Source organism: Quercus robur, chromosome 11 (assembly GCF_932294415.1).
Source record: "Quercus robur chromosome 11, dhQueRobu3.1, whole genome shotgun sequence".
NCBI lineage: Eukaryota > Viridiplantae > Streptophyta > Magnoliopsida > Fagales > Fagaceae > Quercus > Quercus robur.
Genome location: NC_065544.1, coordinates 10,298,030 through 10,314,406, shown reverse-complemented (window position 1 = coordinate 10,314,406; position 16,377 = coordinate 10,298,030). Strand labels below are relative to the sequence as shown.

General features: G+C 36.9%; 1 pseudogene; it reads right to left on the bottom strand.

Annotated features, from left to right (window-relative positions):
* Window positions 1-4,182: 4,182 nt before the first annotated feature.
* Window positions 4,183-16,377, bottom strand: part of LOC126704692 (uncharacterized) — a 28,298-nt pseudogene continuing 16,103 nt past the window's right edge.

Genomic DNA, 16,377 nt, shown 5'->3' with positions numbered 1-16,377 from the left:
GAAGGGGTAAAAAATTTTAGTCATAATTTTGTTATAGATGAGAAAAAAAATGGTTAATTAAGTAGCTCATTAATAAACTTGAGCATATTTAATAAGAAAATGAAATAAGCTTGAACGTATAATCTTGCTTGACCATAAGCTAAAGCTGGGCTCATATTCGAAAATAAAATTAAATGAATAAATTTGTACTTTTGATACTTGTTTAGATTTGGCTCGGCCCTCGACTTGCATGAGTCAGGCGGGAAGATGAATTTTTGTAATTGTACTGATTTCGTGTTTAGAAGCTGCCCTCCTGTCATTTTGGAAAAGGAGCTTTTGTAATCATAATAGTGTAGTGAGATTTGGAAGTCACTTCCGATGTGGAACATTTGGACGTGGAAGTGGAACATTTGGACAAAAAGAAACAAATACACTTTTGAGGGAATGCAGCACTTGATTTTTTGTTGGTTAAACTACTAATTTAGCTATTGGGCTAAGTTAAATTAGCCCCTCAAGTATTAATTATTTCAATTTAATCTCTCAATTTTTAAAATTAAGTCTGGATTTTTTTTTTCTTTATTTAAATTTTTGCATAATTATTAAAAATTAAAATTATTTATATATTAAAAAAAAATTGATTCTATAATAACCTTTTAACACGAACTCAAATCACCCCTCTACTTATATTTTTTTTCATGAAAAATAATAATAATAATAATCTTTTGATATGTGTTTTATTTAAAACATCAGTCGTCAGTTGATTCCATTAAAATATAAATAGAGATGAAATGCATTGATAAAATTGACTTAAATTTAAAAGTTGAAGTACCAAATTAGACTAATTAGTACAATTAATAGTGGAGAGACTAAAAATTGACACAATTAGTAGATGAAGGACTAAATTAAACTTTACCTACTATTACTTCTAGTTGAAGGATCAAATTAGTAAGTGCACACTTGTTAGCTAAACATGCTATTTGCATTGTTGATTTTTCTATTTGGTCGGAAGAAAATCCTTGTTTCCTAGAATAAACTCTTCATCTTAATGTACTGTCATTCTGTAATTAATGAAATTTCTAGTCTTTTTATCACCAAAAAAAAAAAAAAAAAAAAAAATTAGTAAGTTCACCATTTTTGTTTTAGAGATCCCTATGAGCGTGGATGTTGACTTCTTTGTCATTTATGGTTTATCAACTTATTATTTTGACTTTTGTTTTGTAATACTTCTTGTATTGTAATGTATGTTAGAATTGTGCCCCTTCTGTACTTTTTTTTTAAAGAGTTTCAGTCTATGACGTCGCCCCCCTTTTATACTTTTTAAATAAAAGTACTTACTTTTCCTTTCTCCCCTTAAACTATGGGGTCAAGTTTAATCATTTCATTAATTTTATGGGTGTTTGGTTGGAGAGAAGGGAAGGATGGAAAATTTGTAGGGGTTAGGTGTTTTCTCCCTTAACCGACCAAAATTTTATCTCTCCAATTTGAGGAGAAAATAGAGAGGAGAGAAATAATTGCAGTCAATGACTAAACTACCCTCTCTTTTATTTTTTGCTTTCCTAGGCGTAAATGATGGCTGCTTTTTCACACTTTTTCCCCCCTAAGCACGGAATTGTTGGTTCCTCTTTTTTTTTTTTTTTTTTGGAAGGGGGGGGGGGGGGGTTAATTGGACTTGAATCTAGGCATGATTTTTCTTTTTAATAAATTAGGTGATTACTTTTTTTTTTAGGTTATTTGCCACTTTTGTTTTGTTTTAACAAGGGCATATGAGTAAATTTATATAAACTCATTTTTTTCATTCCTCTACTTTTCCACCCTCAACCAAACACAAATGAAGGAAACTAAATTAAATCACTTCTATTCTCCCACTTTTCTATTTCTTCTCAATTTTCTATCCTCTCACTTTTTCACCCATCCAAATATCTTTCCTAATTGATTGATAATAGACAAATTGGCCTAAACAGTTTACAACTTTTGTCAACTTTGGAATTTTAACTAAAAATTCAATTGTCTTGAAATTCATACCCAACCCAATTGTATGTTATGTCAAATTAACTTGAAGTGTCAATTTTACCCTTCAAGTCAAACAAGTTTTTTAATTACACCAACCTCTCTTGGGGTATTACGAAAAGAAATTGTCCCCCAAATGTTTCAAAAAATGACAATCCTGTGAGGTTTGTATAAATGCAATAGTCAGGTTTTCATTGATATAATATTTCCTTTTTTATATATAAAATAAAAATCATATTAATTTATACATACCTAGGGAGGAGTATCATGCATCTATAAATCCCAATAGAGGGAGTGTTATTTTGTCCAAAGTTTGTGTAAGATTTACACATCAATTAAAAAAAAAAAAAAATCATTCCAATCAAATTACACTTTCATAGTACAACAAAATATAGAAAATGTTGAGTTTGTAATATCTTCCATATTTTAGACAAAGAGAAAGAGGTTTTGACACATAAGCCATCCAAGTGCCCAACTTGGTATTCTCCACCAACAAGGTTAAGTAGCTCCTCAACTTGACCAAGGCCAACACCATTTATAAAGAGTTATTGGTTTCTTCCAATATCCCAATGATGGTATTCATTGATCACTTCCTTGCAAAGCCATCAATTTTTATTTTAATAATTTTAGTCTCGATTGAATTGGTTTCTTTGTACTAATACCACTGTGGGTATAACTTCACTAGGACTAGTTCTTTTGGAGTCCTAATTGTAAGGGAATTAGAACTAGTCATTTACACATATACCCACATTTATACTTATACCCCAAAATAATTAGTCAAGTTACAATTAGGACTCCTCATAAACACTTATACCCAAAATCCACAAATCCACCTATCCAATTGTAAGGGAATGTGGGTACAATTAGGACTCCCTTAGAGCATTCTCATCATCTCTCTTATAAAATGTGTCATTTTGACACACCAAAAGCCTACTTTATTATTTTACCACATCATTTTACAATTCCCCATTTATCACATCTTCTATTCTTCAATTCTATACATTAAAATAATATATCCAACACATTAAAATAATCTAAAAAAAACTTTTACATATATATATACACACACAAAATCCTCCACTACCCACACCCACAGATCAACTACCACAGCCCACAACCACCGACCACCCTCACAAAATCAACCACCGACCACCATTAGCCCCTACACAAAAAAAAAAAAAAAAAACACCACAACCAATATTGGCGGTGACGCTGGTGAGACCCATCCATAGCCACAAATCTCACACTCACAACCCGATCTCACACCCACAACCCACAAACCGATCTGAGGCCATCCCAAATCTCACACCCACAACCCGATCAACCCACCACCTTCAACCAAAATCAGCCAACCACCAATAATCAAAACAACCACCATTAGAAACACTGCGTCAACCACCAAGAAAGAGAAAGAGAGAGAGAGAGAGAGAGAGAGAGAGATATCGGCGAGGTTTGGAGAGAGGAGAGATCGGCAGCTCCAGGTTTCGCTCATCTTCACGTCCTCAGAAGCCATTTTCTATGGATTAGTGAGAGCAAATCAAAGTTTTCGCCCGATCTCGGCCTCATTGATATGAATCGGGTCGGATCTCCGACGATAATACCAAAATGCAAAGAGAGAGGAGAGAGGAGAGAGGAAGAGAGTGAGAGATAAAAAAAAAAAAAATGAAAGTGAGAAAGAAATAGGGAGCAACAGAGAGATGGAAACCAGAGAGGAGAGAGAGAGAGAGAGCTGTGTTGTAGACAGAGAGAGAGATATGTGTTGGGAGGAGAGCGAAAAGTAAATAAAATAAACAAAAGAAATTATAGCATTGATGTTCGTACTATTTCATATTTGAGACGGTATTGTAACGGTGTGTCAATTTTTTTACATTTAACACAGCTCATGAGGGTCTGTTTTTGGTATTTGGCGTGTCAAATGCCAAATATTTGACATTTGACGCACATGATGAGAATGCTTTAGTCAACATAGTTAATAGGGTAAATTTCACTAACTACCCCACGCCAAGCTTTTCCTACTTTCTGTCTTTCCGATCTGGAGCCTTCTCCAGAAACCAAACACCAACCATGTCAAAAACACACGCTTATAAAGGAGGCAACCTAATAATCAAAATCCCACATAAAACCCAACCTAATATTACCCAAAATCAGAAAAAATATCACCAAAACAACACAGACCCATTTGCCAAAACCTCCTAAGAAACCTCAAAGCTCATCCTCCATCCTCAAATACTCCCCAATATCAGCCTAGTGAAGCACCACAATCCCATTGGGATCCAACTTCCTACAATCCTAAGCACTCTTAGCCGAAATACCAATACCCAGAGGCACATCCGACATTGAAAAAACCACAACCCCATCATCAGGAGCAATATTCTCAGTAATACTCCCTAACCCACCTTTCAAAACATGGTTCCCATACAAAAACGCCACCTCTGAGGTGGGTTTGAGCCAAACCTTGTGTTTTGCATTGGCAACCAACAAGCTCGGCGACTGGACCGTGAGGTGGAAGCTACGGCCATGGGTGTACTTGCTGATACACGTGCCCAGAGAGATGAGGTTGTTTCGAGCGACGTTGGTGGCGCGTTTGACCAAGGACTCGCTCATGTAGACGACCTTGTTCTTGTTGATGTGGAAACAGTAGCAACTTGGGTTGGAGTCAGGGCCTTCGTAGGAAGGGTTTTCAACGATGTTTTTGAGGTTGTTGACATGGTTGGTGTTTGGTTTCTGGAGAAGGCTCCAAATCGGAAAGACAGAAAGAAGGGAGAGACGAAGAAAAGAAAAAAAAAATTGTTTAATAAAACGGTGCACAGACGGTGACTTTTTAAAACCTTTAGATGTGCTTGGTAATACCCCAAACCTCAGGGGGTAGTTAGTGAAATTTACCCTAGTTAATGGATAGGACTAGTTCTTTTGGGGTCTTTGCGTTCCTGACAACACTGGCACAAAGTTCGCCACAACAATAATTGCTCGGTAATCGCCATCCCACGCCGCTGCCACTTGGACACATGTGCACACCGTGCTGCACATGTTCTAGCCCACCATAAGCCTTGCTTTTCCACTAGGCAGCCCATGCAACCTGCGCAGCATTAAACCTTTGTCAATGAACCATCAAGTAAATGGCCTTGCCCACGCCAATGCCACCTCCAAGTTTGTCCAGCACCATCCAAATAGCACACAGCCCATCAACACAGCACCACCTAATTGCAAACATAGCTCCAATTGGCCATGCCATCTGCAGGCTAATTTAGTATTTTTTATACTAAATCATCACACTATATAATTAAACATCCCAGCCCTGCCTTGCCAACTTGCAGTCTACTCCACTGCATAAAAACTAGTCCATGGTCTAGCCCATGCAACAAGGCTACCATGTCTCAGCCCCATTGCACTTGCTACCCACATCACATGGATGGCTTGCAACTTGCCAAGCCTTAACCATGAAATAATTCTTTGCAAAGCCACAATCTCACTGCCTCTAAGCCATCTTGTGTAGGCTTGAATCACCATGAGGCAACACAACCTGCTGTTGTTTTTAAAAATCTTGCACAACCCATGACATGCCTCCCTTATGCTGGCTTTGTGATAGGGGTGGCAATATTCGATATGACTTGCAAATGCAACACGAAATTAGAAGATTCGTGTTGAGCCTTAGCGGGCTTGTGTCAAATTAAGTTCGACACAAATTAACTCGTTTATTAAATGTGTCAATTCAAATCAGACACGCGAAACCTGTTTTGACCCATTTAATTGACAATCATTTTATCAGTTTACTCTTCAAAACTCTAGCTATATAAGCTTATTTTCTCTTCTAATATCTAGTTGTGTCAAAACTCTTTGCTGAGGTACTGATTTGGTTCCACCTGTTTGAAAATTCTCTTATTGCGACGAGTCCATAAACTCCAAATTCCAAATGCAAAGAACTGGTTCCATGGCAAATACACTTCACTAGTACTCTGTTCTGAACACAAGTTTCTCTTCAACCAGCAGCAAATATCAGAATTAAAAAACACACTATCACAACTCGTGTAACCCGAGTGTAACCAAAAATCTTTGGCAAAACTACAATCACGCAAAACATGAATTGTGGTCTCACTCTTTCTATCACAAATTTCACAATTGCAATCTTCAGAAATACCTCTACTCATAAGCATATCTTTGACAGGGAAACTATGTAAATAGCATTTCCACACAAAGATTTGAATTTTTGGAACTGTATCGAGTTTCCATATCCATTGCCAAGAAAAATTGATAGGACATTCCAACCCAATAAAGAGAAAGCGAACGGATCAAGACACAATAATAAAAAATACGAGTTTGCCTTAGATAAACCCAGAATCGGTGTCTCGTTCTTCCTCGGTTTACTTGCACAATCAAAACCCAGATGGTTCTCAGTCTATTATCTCAAGCTCTCTACCTTGTAGCATCTAGGGACTAGGATCTTAGTTTGATGAGCACGCGTGGATGAGAGTGTGTTTTGGGAGAAAGGAGTGTTTGATCTGATTTGGGTTTTGTTTTTGATAAAAAAAATGTGTTAAGAGTAATGTCTGATAGAGAGGTGGGTAATGGAATAGTAACAGAGTAAAGCACAAGTGGGTCAAGTGTCAAAAATGAAACCACGAGTGAATAAATTAAGTTTGAGATAAATCACAGATGAATAAAGTGCAATTACCCCTTTAAATTTTTTAATGATCACCTTAAAAAAAATTTCTAAAACCACTACTGCAGACACAGATGAGTGGAATGTATTACACAACTAGTTTTGGGAACAATCGGCCCTGCTGATAACAGATAAGTGAGAACTAGCTACCACCTTCTTTGTCTTTGTATAAGTGGGACTCTGGCTCTATGCATGCATTATCATGCTGTCATAACTAGTGAAAGAACCACTTGCATGGTTGGTAATAAAAAGACAAGCACAAATTAAAAACAATAAAGGAAAGAGAACAAGAAATATGTTGTAGGAAAAATATAGATCAAACGGTTTTACGATATACAAACGTCATATATACTTTACTTATAAATTGATTTTTATTTTTATTTTTATGGGAACTTATAAATTGAATTTGTAATGGTTATAGGAAAATTACCGTTGCACACACTGCTCAACGTTTGGAATCTTGTGTTCAAAACATAATTTTAATTATAAATTTGAAATAGTGGAATCATGTCTTAAAAATACAATTTTACAATTTAACTAAAACCCATGATTTCAACATCAGGTTTTTTTTTTTTTTTTTTCTTTGTAAATATGTTAGTATTTTGGAAATTTATTTTTGGAAATAAAATAAAATATTTATTTGTTATGTATTTGGAAGATCCATGGCTCAAGGAATGGGTTAGGTTTAGGCTTTTGCAACAACACACTTAATTCGTCCAAACTGCCTAACCCTTTCCGCACCACCTCACCTTGCATGGATATAAATATAATATTTATTTCAAAGTGGATTGGGCAGGTTTAACCATTAAAGTGGAGGGTCGGGTTGGGTGACAATTTGAGTTTTTTTAAACCGCCAAAACTCGACCCAACTTGCTTATATATATATATATATATATAGGCATGGCTCCCACCCTTGGTTGTAGTTTTGCCCTTGTATGGGGTCACTTACTAGGATTCCTTTTGCCACTTGTGCCACTTCCCTAACTCATAGTTTTGCCACATGCTAGGATTCCCGAAGATGAATTTAGGATAGCCCGGCCCTGTAATTTACTAAGAGCATCAATATCCAGAGTTGTAAAACTTCGGATATGCTAAAATTTAGCATCAAAGTCCATAAAACACGCATTAGAGCACTAGCATTGAAAAATGCTATGCTATACTATTATACCATCCCAAAAAACCACTTTATTACTTATACCATCCCATTTTACAATACCTCCCACATCCTAAAACTTTATTCTTATTAAAATATTATTCTTTAATCTTTTTTTATTATTTCTTTTTAACCAATTTTTTTTTCAGTTCTACTTTCCTAGGCTTTCCAACCGTTTCTTTTTTTTTTTCCTCAGCCTCGCTTAACCTTTAGCACCAGCTCCTCTCACAGAACCACACAGACCCATCAACAGAGCCATACACAGCCACACACAAACCATCAAACCAGAGCCAACAACGGCCACCACACCCACCACCGATCAGAAACCACACCGCCAATTTGAAACCCAGCCCATTTGAAACTCACCGGAGAAAACCCATTCAAAAAATATCATCAACCCACCATCGATCAACCCACAACCCAACCACTACCCAAACACGACCCAAACCCCGGACCCAACCACCACCCACAACCCCTTTAAGCACCAGTCATAGCCAGAAAAAAAAAAAAAAAAAAAAAAATACAGAGAACCAACACAGTGACCCACACACAACCACACACAAACCATCAAACCAAAGCCAACAATGGCCACCACACCCACCACCGATCCGAATCCACACCGCCGATTTGAAACCCAACCCATTTGAAACTCATCGGAGCAAACCCATTCAAAAAATATCATCAACCCACCACCGATCAACCCACAACCCAACCACTACCCAAATACGACCCAAACCCCGGACCCAACCACCACCCACAACCCCTTTAAGCACCGGTCATAGCCAAAAAAAAAAAAAAAAAAAAAAAAAAAAAAACAGAGAACCAACACAGTGACCCATACACAGCCACACACAAACCATCAAACCAAAGCCAACAACGGCCACCACACCCACCACCGATCCGAATCCACACCGCCAATTTGAAACCCAGCCTATTCGAAACCCACCGGAGCAAACCCATTCAAAAAATATCATCAACCCACCACCGATCAACCCATAACCCAACCACAACCTAAACACCGGACCCAACAGAGAAGGAAGAGAGAGTAGAGGTGGCGTTTGGGTCCGTAGAGAGGAAAGAGCAGAGATGGAGAAACGAAGAAGAGAAGGAAGAGAGAGAGAAGATTTCTGGGTGGAGAGAAACACGGAGCGAATAAAATATATATATTTCTTTTAACATTCTGCTATAGTACAATTCTAAGTTTAGAATTGTACTGTAGCACTATTGCAAAATTTTTTGCAATAGTGCGGTTTAGCATTCTTTGATGTAAGTGATTTTATCCTCTAAAATGTTAAAAATGCTTTAAATATGGCTTTAGCATTTTTCAATGCTAGTGCTCGTCGGACTTGTAAACCCAAAAAATTTTACAATTGTGCTACAGTACCATCTCAAATATATGATGGTATTGTAGCAACATCCCAAATCTCATATAATATTTTTTATTCCAAAATATTTGTTCTTTTCTCTCTCTTCAGTTTCTCATCTCCTCTCCCTCTCTCCTGAATGTTCCAAGCTCCTCTCTCTAGCTCACGGTGGTGGCTTTTTCCTAGCGTGGGCGTAGGTCTAGCATGGGTCAGGTGGTGGTGTTGGTCATGGGTATGGCGGCATGAGCTGGGTTGTGGGTCTCGTGGCATGGGTCTCGCGGCCTGAGCGTACGTGGGTTTGGCGGCATAATCTTCTCGTTGATGATTGGGATTCATGCTCAAGCTTTGCCGCTCGCCGATGACTAGGATTTATAACCGAAGCTCCATCGGTGTCTTGGTGTTGGGAGTTTCGAGTTAAATTTCATTTGGGTCGTGGTGTGGTGGGTCATGGTAAGGTCGTGCGTGGCAAGGTGTGCAGTGGTGGAGATCGGCGTTGTCACAATGTGGCGAGATCGAGTGAGTCGTGGCAGAGGTGAGTGGGTTTTGATTTTGGGTGGGTTCCGATGGGGTTTGGTTTTGATTTCGATTCTAATGGGGTTTTGATTTTTATTTTTTGCTATGAATTTTTGTTTTTTGGATTCATATGGTTGGATTTTGGATTCGTATGGTTGGATTTTGGATTTTGGATTCTGATGGGGTTTGGGTTGGATTTGGATTGGTTGGCTTAGGTTGGTGTGGTGGGCATGGTGGTGGTGTGGTAGTGGCGTGGTGGTGACTGTGGTGGGTCTATTTGGTTGTAGTTGGTCTTGGTTGGTTTGATTTAATATGATTCTTGGTAATGGGTGGTGTGACTATGTTGCTCAGAGATGGTGAGTGGTCTGATTGGGAAGCTGGACGGTGGTGATGATGGGTGGTTGAGAGAGAGTATGAGAAACAGAGATTAGAGAGAGAAGTGAGAAATATTTTTATTTTAATTTATATTATTTTAATGTGTGGTGTAAGGACACAATTTGATTCCCAAGCCCAAAGGATGGATGAACTTAGGCCTAAAGAACCCAATACAATGAATTTGTAGAGAGTGGGTTGGAAAACTGGGCTTTAATGAATCAAGCAACAAGTAAAGTGGATTCAGATAACAAGAAAATGAAGATAGGCTGATTTAATTTAAAGAAAATTGTCCTCGGCACAATCCAAGGAGATCAGTTCTTATATATTTCTGCTCAAGTTTAATTACAAGTTCAACTCTTGATTGCTACAGTGTTTTTCTTTCAATTTCTCGATCCCCTGTCCTCAGGGTCCTCTTTCTGTTTTATACTATCTTCCTTCTTTCCTCTTTACCTTCTACGTGTAGGGTAGATTGCTAGTATTGATCCTTGTCCGATCAGCACCTTCCTGAAGTCTCTAGTAGTAGCTGTAAGGCTGAAAATTACTGTTCAGGTATCACCTCCACATTAATGCGACTAGTTGGTTAGGTGTAGAGCATTCAATGCGGTGGTAGCAGCTTTCTCTTTAGATATTTTAGGACTTCCCTTTATCCTGTGCTTTTGTGATGCTTATTCATATCAATAGAATCTCCTGGAACATTGCCTTGGATGGTAGACCACCCCCTCAGACCTCGGCTTTACTCAACCGAGGATGGATTCATCCTTGGATCACCCTCACGGACCCTTATGATCAAAACTAATTTCTTCACTTACTAACACGGACTCCTCTGATTATGTTTGCACCTCCTCGTACTACTTCATGTCATCGGATAGGGCCTTCGGCTCAATATATACATAGATATATATATATATATATATATATATATTGCTAGGCCTAACACCCCCACATGTGGTATAGAAAAATAAAAGTTAGGATGTTGGGTGTTTTATAAATAGAATAATTGAAGATGGTAAAATAGAATAATTTGAAAATACCGAATGCTAATGCTCTAACGTGATGGGTATGCTAGTGTCAGAGTGACACCAACTGTCTTGAGTTTTGTTCATGGGATATCATATCATATATCAATTGCATGCAATTCTTAAATTTGTTCGGGGACCTTTTTCGGTTGCCCAGCCACATGTGGTCCATTGGAGGGATGACCTTATTAGGCCTAGGTTCTTTTTAGGGAGTTGCCTCTGGAACTCAATATTGGGCCACGTGATCCAACGGCTACTGGCATACTTTTAAGCCTACAAGACCATTAAAGCCAAAATCTAAGAATCACAATAATGGTCAAATAAATATGTAATATGTGTTTGATATAATAGCTTTAATTAGTAGTTGTAATAACAGTTGAAATAAAGTAGTATTTATTTAGAGGTAAAGTAATCATGTACTCAACAATGTAAATTTAAAGATAAGGAAGCAGAGTCACGTATCTTTGTATGGTTTGTAGCCCCAGCTATTAGGGAAAAGCTTCTGTGAGTTGATAATATCCTAGCAGAGTGCCAGTGGTAGAGGCTAGTTAAGCTTGCCCCTCTTATCATGCATTTAAATGAGTTTAAGCCTTGATTAATAATTGTAATAGTAGTTGGAATAAAGTAACATGTACTTAAATGTGAAGTAATCATATATTCAATGATGTAAATTTAAAGATAAGGAAGCAAAGTTACTTATCTTTGTATGGTTTGTAGCCCTAGCTGTACAGCTTCTGTGAGTTGATAATATCCCAGCAGAGTGACCCCAGCGGTAGAAAGACAATTTACCATGATAACTTCAAGATTGAGGGAGAAAAATGGGTACAACTGGAGAGAGAGAGAGTATGTCCAATTGTGTGTAGGGGCTGGTTAAGCTTGCCCCTATTATCATGTATTTAAATGAGTTTTCCCCTTAACAATGCTCTTTTAGTTGTTGAAAAGTTATGAATAGTGTTACCTTCCATGAGAAGGGCTTTTGTATGGAGTATATGTGCCTTCTAAGAGAAGGGTTTTATGTAAGAAGTAGTTGTGCCTTCTAAGAGAAGGGCTTTTGTAAGAAGTAGTTATACCTTTTAGGAGAAGGACTTTGATATGAGATCTTAGTGCCTTCTAGGAGAAGGGCTTTAGTAATAGAAGTTCATGCCTTCCATGAGAAAGGCTTTTATTATGAGTGTTTGATATCTCTTGAAAAGTGCAGAGAAGGTAAAAGATATAGATGTTTTGTGGGATGTAGTATTTGTAATATGTATGATATATGGAAGTATAAGAGGCATGGATGTTAAAGATAGTCAAAATATGAGATTATAACTGCTGGAGAAGTTGTAAAGATTGCTTTTCAAGAGGAAAGATTTTGTAAGAGAAGAGTATGGAGATGTGTTTAGGTATTTGGAGATAAGAGCAGTAAGATAGACGTATTTTCTAGACATGGAGAGTGAAAGAATGAGTATAAGAAAGTAATGGTGTTGTAGTGTGTTTAGCAATGTTGCTGGGATCTACTGCTGGGATCTTTTGCTAGAGGAGTAGCACGGATTGCTTTCCAAGAGGAAAGATTTTGTAAGAAAAGAGTATAGAGATGTGTTTATGGGCAGCAAAACAGTAGAATTTCAAAGTGAGAGAGTATGAGAGTGGAGCTTAGAAGAGTTGTGGTGTGTTTAGCAAAGTTGCTGGGATTTTTTACTGGGATGTATGAGGGCTTATCAAGGGCATTTATGAGCTAAGGGCTAAGAGTTTAGTTCCTAATTTACAAACTAAAAAAACTTAGAAGCTCAGAACTTCATTAAGAGCTTTAGAAGATTATTAGAGGGAGAAAGAATAGGGAAGTGTATGAGAGAGTTGTTCTCCATTGGTGTCCCCCTTGAGGTATTGATGAAGGGTCCCCTTTAGAGCTAAGTTTAAGGGGGTATTTTAGCAAATAATCTTAGCCAAAATCTGTCCCAACTAGCAATGAATCTTCAGAGAATCCATCCTAAGATTTGGCCAAAAATGGTATGTTTAACTTTAAAGTATTCTTACTATTTCGGGTAAGAGCTGTTGGGGAAAGAGTGGCAGAAAAGGAAAGTATTTTAGCAAGAGAAAGATAATTTCAATAGTTGGTTTTGGTTTTAGTCAAATGTGGAAAAATCAGTAATGCTCAGGCTGCTGGGTCAGTTGTCACAGCTGTTCTGAAAAAGTTGTCCTAGTTGTTAGGAAAAAACTGTGACAGCTATCCTAAGACAACTATCACAGTTGTTTGCTTTGGGCAAAAGCAAATGAGGCCAATTGGGTTATTTTAGATTGCTAGAAAGGACATTTAGCATTTATTTTATAGATTTGGCTAAAAATGGTAAGATCTCTTTCAAGGGTATCTTGCTATTTTGGGTATATTAGCTGGTTGCTGGGATTTTAGCATTAAATGGCTGGTGATATCACTTTCAGCCAAGTGTTAAGTGCTGAATACACTACTGGGGTTTAGCTGGAAATGTTTCCTTTTCGGGTAATTGTGTTTTTGGTCCAAGGTTCCATTACAACACATTTTTAGCAAATAATAGAAGGATTGGTTGAAAGTTAATGAAGTTTTGGAGATTTAGTCAAGGCCTCATTGGGTTGTGACATAATCTTGGTGAGCAAGAAGAGTATTTAATACTTTGCTCTGGCAGCTCGCAGAAAAATATATGGTTTGATTGTGGCAGACAACAGTTGGGTATGAAAGATATCATGAATATTTTGCATATATTTGGAGATAAAAGATAGTCAATCAGATTAGGCCATGAGTTTAAGTTGGATTTTAGCTGAAAGTAGTAATAAGATTTATGTAAAATAATATAATGAAGTTTCTAAATTTGTATAGCAACAGTTGGGGATTGAATGAACAATTATTTTCTCAGCAGTTAGATGGTTGGAGATATTGAGTATTTGTCACATGATGAATGTTAAATTTTAGGAAAAGAGCAATAGGGAATTTTTATCATCTAAAGTGCTATGTGATAAGAGATGCTTACCATATGTTACCCGCTACACACGGACTTGTTAAAGTTCAGAGAGTTGGAGAAGACACGCCAAGCTACATGTCTCTTTTATCAACTTTAAACCGCTGGAGCTTTACGGAACATACCTCTTGGCCCTCCAAACCACGACTCCCAAAGTTTCCCCAAAGAGACTTATGAGCTTGGATCATAAGCCGAAGATGAGATGACGTACCTCAGGTTTTGTTGTCATTTTGTGTAAATATGAGCTCTTGTTGAAGTAGCCGCTTGCTATAAGTGTAAGAGAGGTAATATGTGCCATGAGCTTTGATTCATTGCTTAAGCCCGATCCATAAGTTGATGTTGATGATGTCGTGGGGTTATGATCCCAATTGATGAAGAGGAAATGTGGACCATGAAGTAAGGATCTTGCGGGGAGCCCAATCCATGTAGTTGAATGAGATATGAGCTTATTTTGGGATTTAAATAAATTTACCCAAAAAATCAATAATATATTGATGTGGCATGGGTTGCCAATGAAGTAATGCCACGTGGACAGAAAAAATGGTCCTCAACAAAATTCAAATAAAATATAAATAAATGGACAAATATCCAAAAAACTCAATCAACGAATGAATACAGACTTTGATGGTGATTGATGGGGTTTGGCAAATATGCTGCTTCTTCAGTGCCTTAATTATTATTAGCTAGTGGTTACTTCAGCCAAGGGAGTATCGAAGAACCTATAGAGGAGAGGCTTGGTAATGTTTGTGTGGTTGATCAGAAATGGTAAGAAAATGAGGTTTTTGTTTGAAATTTTTTTTCTTTTTTTTCCAAGATAAAAATTCTACTTTTGCCTAATTTAAGTGTATATATATATATATATATATATATATGTGAATCTCTCTCTTGAAAACTTGAATACCGACCCTTACTCCCCACACCTCACAAGCACTTATACTTGTGGTGTGACCATTGCACCAAAAGTGTGCGGTGGTGAAAAAAGTTTTTTTTTTAATTAAAAAAAAACGAAGGAAAAGTGTGAAATAGTAATGGCCAATTATTTGGTGCCACATGCCCTACTTTCATGTCTTATTTATTTTTTTTAATGTAAATTATTATTATTATTATCCATTATTATTATAATTTGATAATTGTAGATATTTTTATTAGAAACACATAAAGTTTAGTAACAAAAACCTAACCCTTTCAAGTTTAAGATGAAAAGTGAACTTCATGCAAAGTTTAGGAGGAATATATATATATATATATATATATATATATATTAGAATAATAATGTCTAAAATTGTGAGGTTTCAAAAACTTATGTAACATAATGTTATCAAATCAACTACAAGTCAAACTTTTATATATCATTTAATTTATTTAAAAGTTCAATATCATTCTTTCACTAAAGAGTAAGTAAATTAGCATAGTTTTCAAAACTTGTAATTTTTATTTGAAAGACAACACATTCAATGGTTGTTTGATTAAAAAGTTGGATTTGCTAAATTAGACTAGCAATATGAGTGGAAGGAAAAAGGAAGGCAACAAATAATTTTTCTCCTAATTTGGTTGGGGAAAAGTGAAGGAAAGGCAAAGAAAATGGAAGGATTTTCTTTTCCTCAAATCTAATATTCACTTTCCTTCCATTTTGGATGAAAATTGAGAGAGTGTGAAACAAAATATTTTAATTTTAATTAAAAATTATTGATCCATAACATAAATCATTTTCTAGCATTTTTTCCTACTAACCAAACAACACGAGGGATGAAATTTTTTCTCTCTTCCATTCCTTCTCCTTTTCTACTTTTTCTTTTCATTGTTCCCAGTTCTCACCCTTATTTTGTGAAATATAGTGTAGATAAGATCCTACTCTTTTTTTGTTATGAATAAGCTAGCCCTAGACCATATCGAACTTCTTGATCTAGCACCTAAGAAGGAAAAGAGGAAATGGAGATTGGTCAATCCTAATTACAAAAGGGCAGCCCATCGGGTTACATTGCGAGACAAAAAAACATATGTTCCGAGAAATGAAAATGAAATCCCAACAAAAGAGGGAGGAAAAAGCTTCCTTAAATTAATTTGGTGAAGAAGGAAGTTAGAAAACAAGTTGGGGAGGAGTGTAGATCCAACAAGGCTTCAATGACACCTTTGGAATCCCCTTCAAAAAATAAAATATTGGAGGTTGATTAATTATAGAACAGTACTCTACTTGTTTAATGGCTTGGAAAGCAGATTGGACTTCTCCTAGTGTTGGATCACCAGGAGAGAAGCGGTCGAATGACTGACATAAGTGAGGGGACCAAGAAAGAAGTGAGTGATTTGCAATTATGGACCAAGTGGCAACATGACTGACATATATCTATCA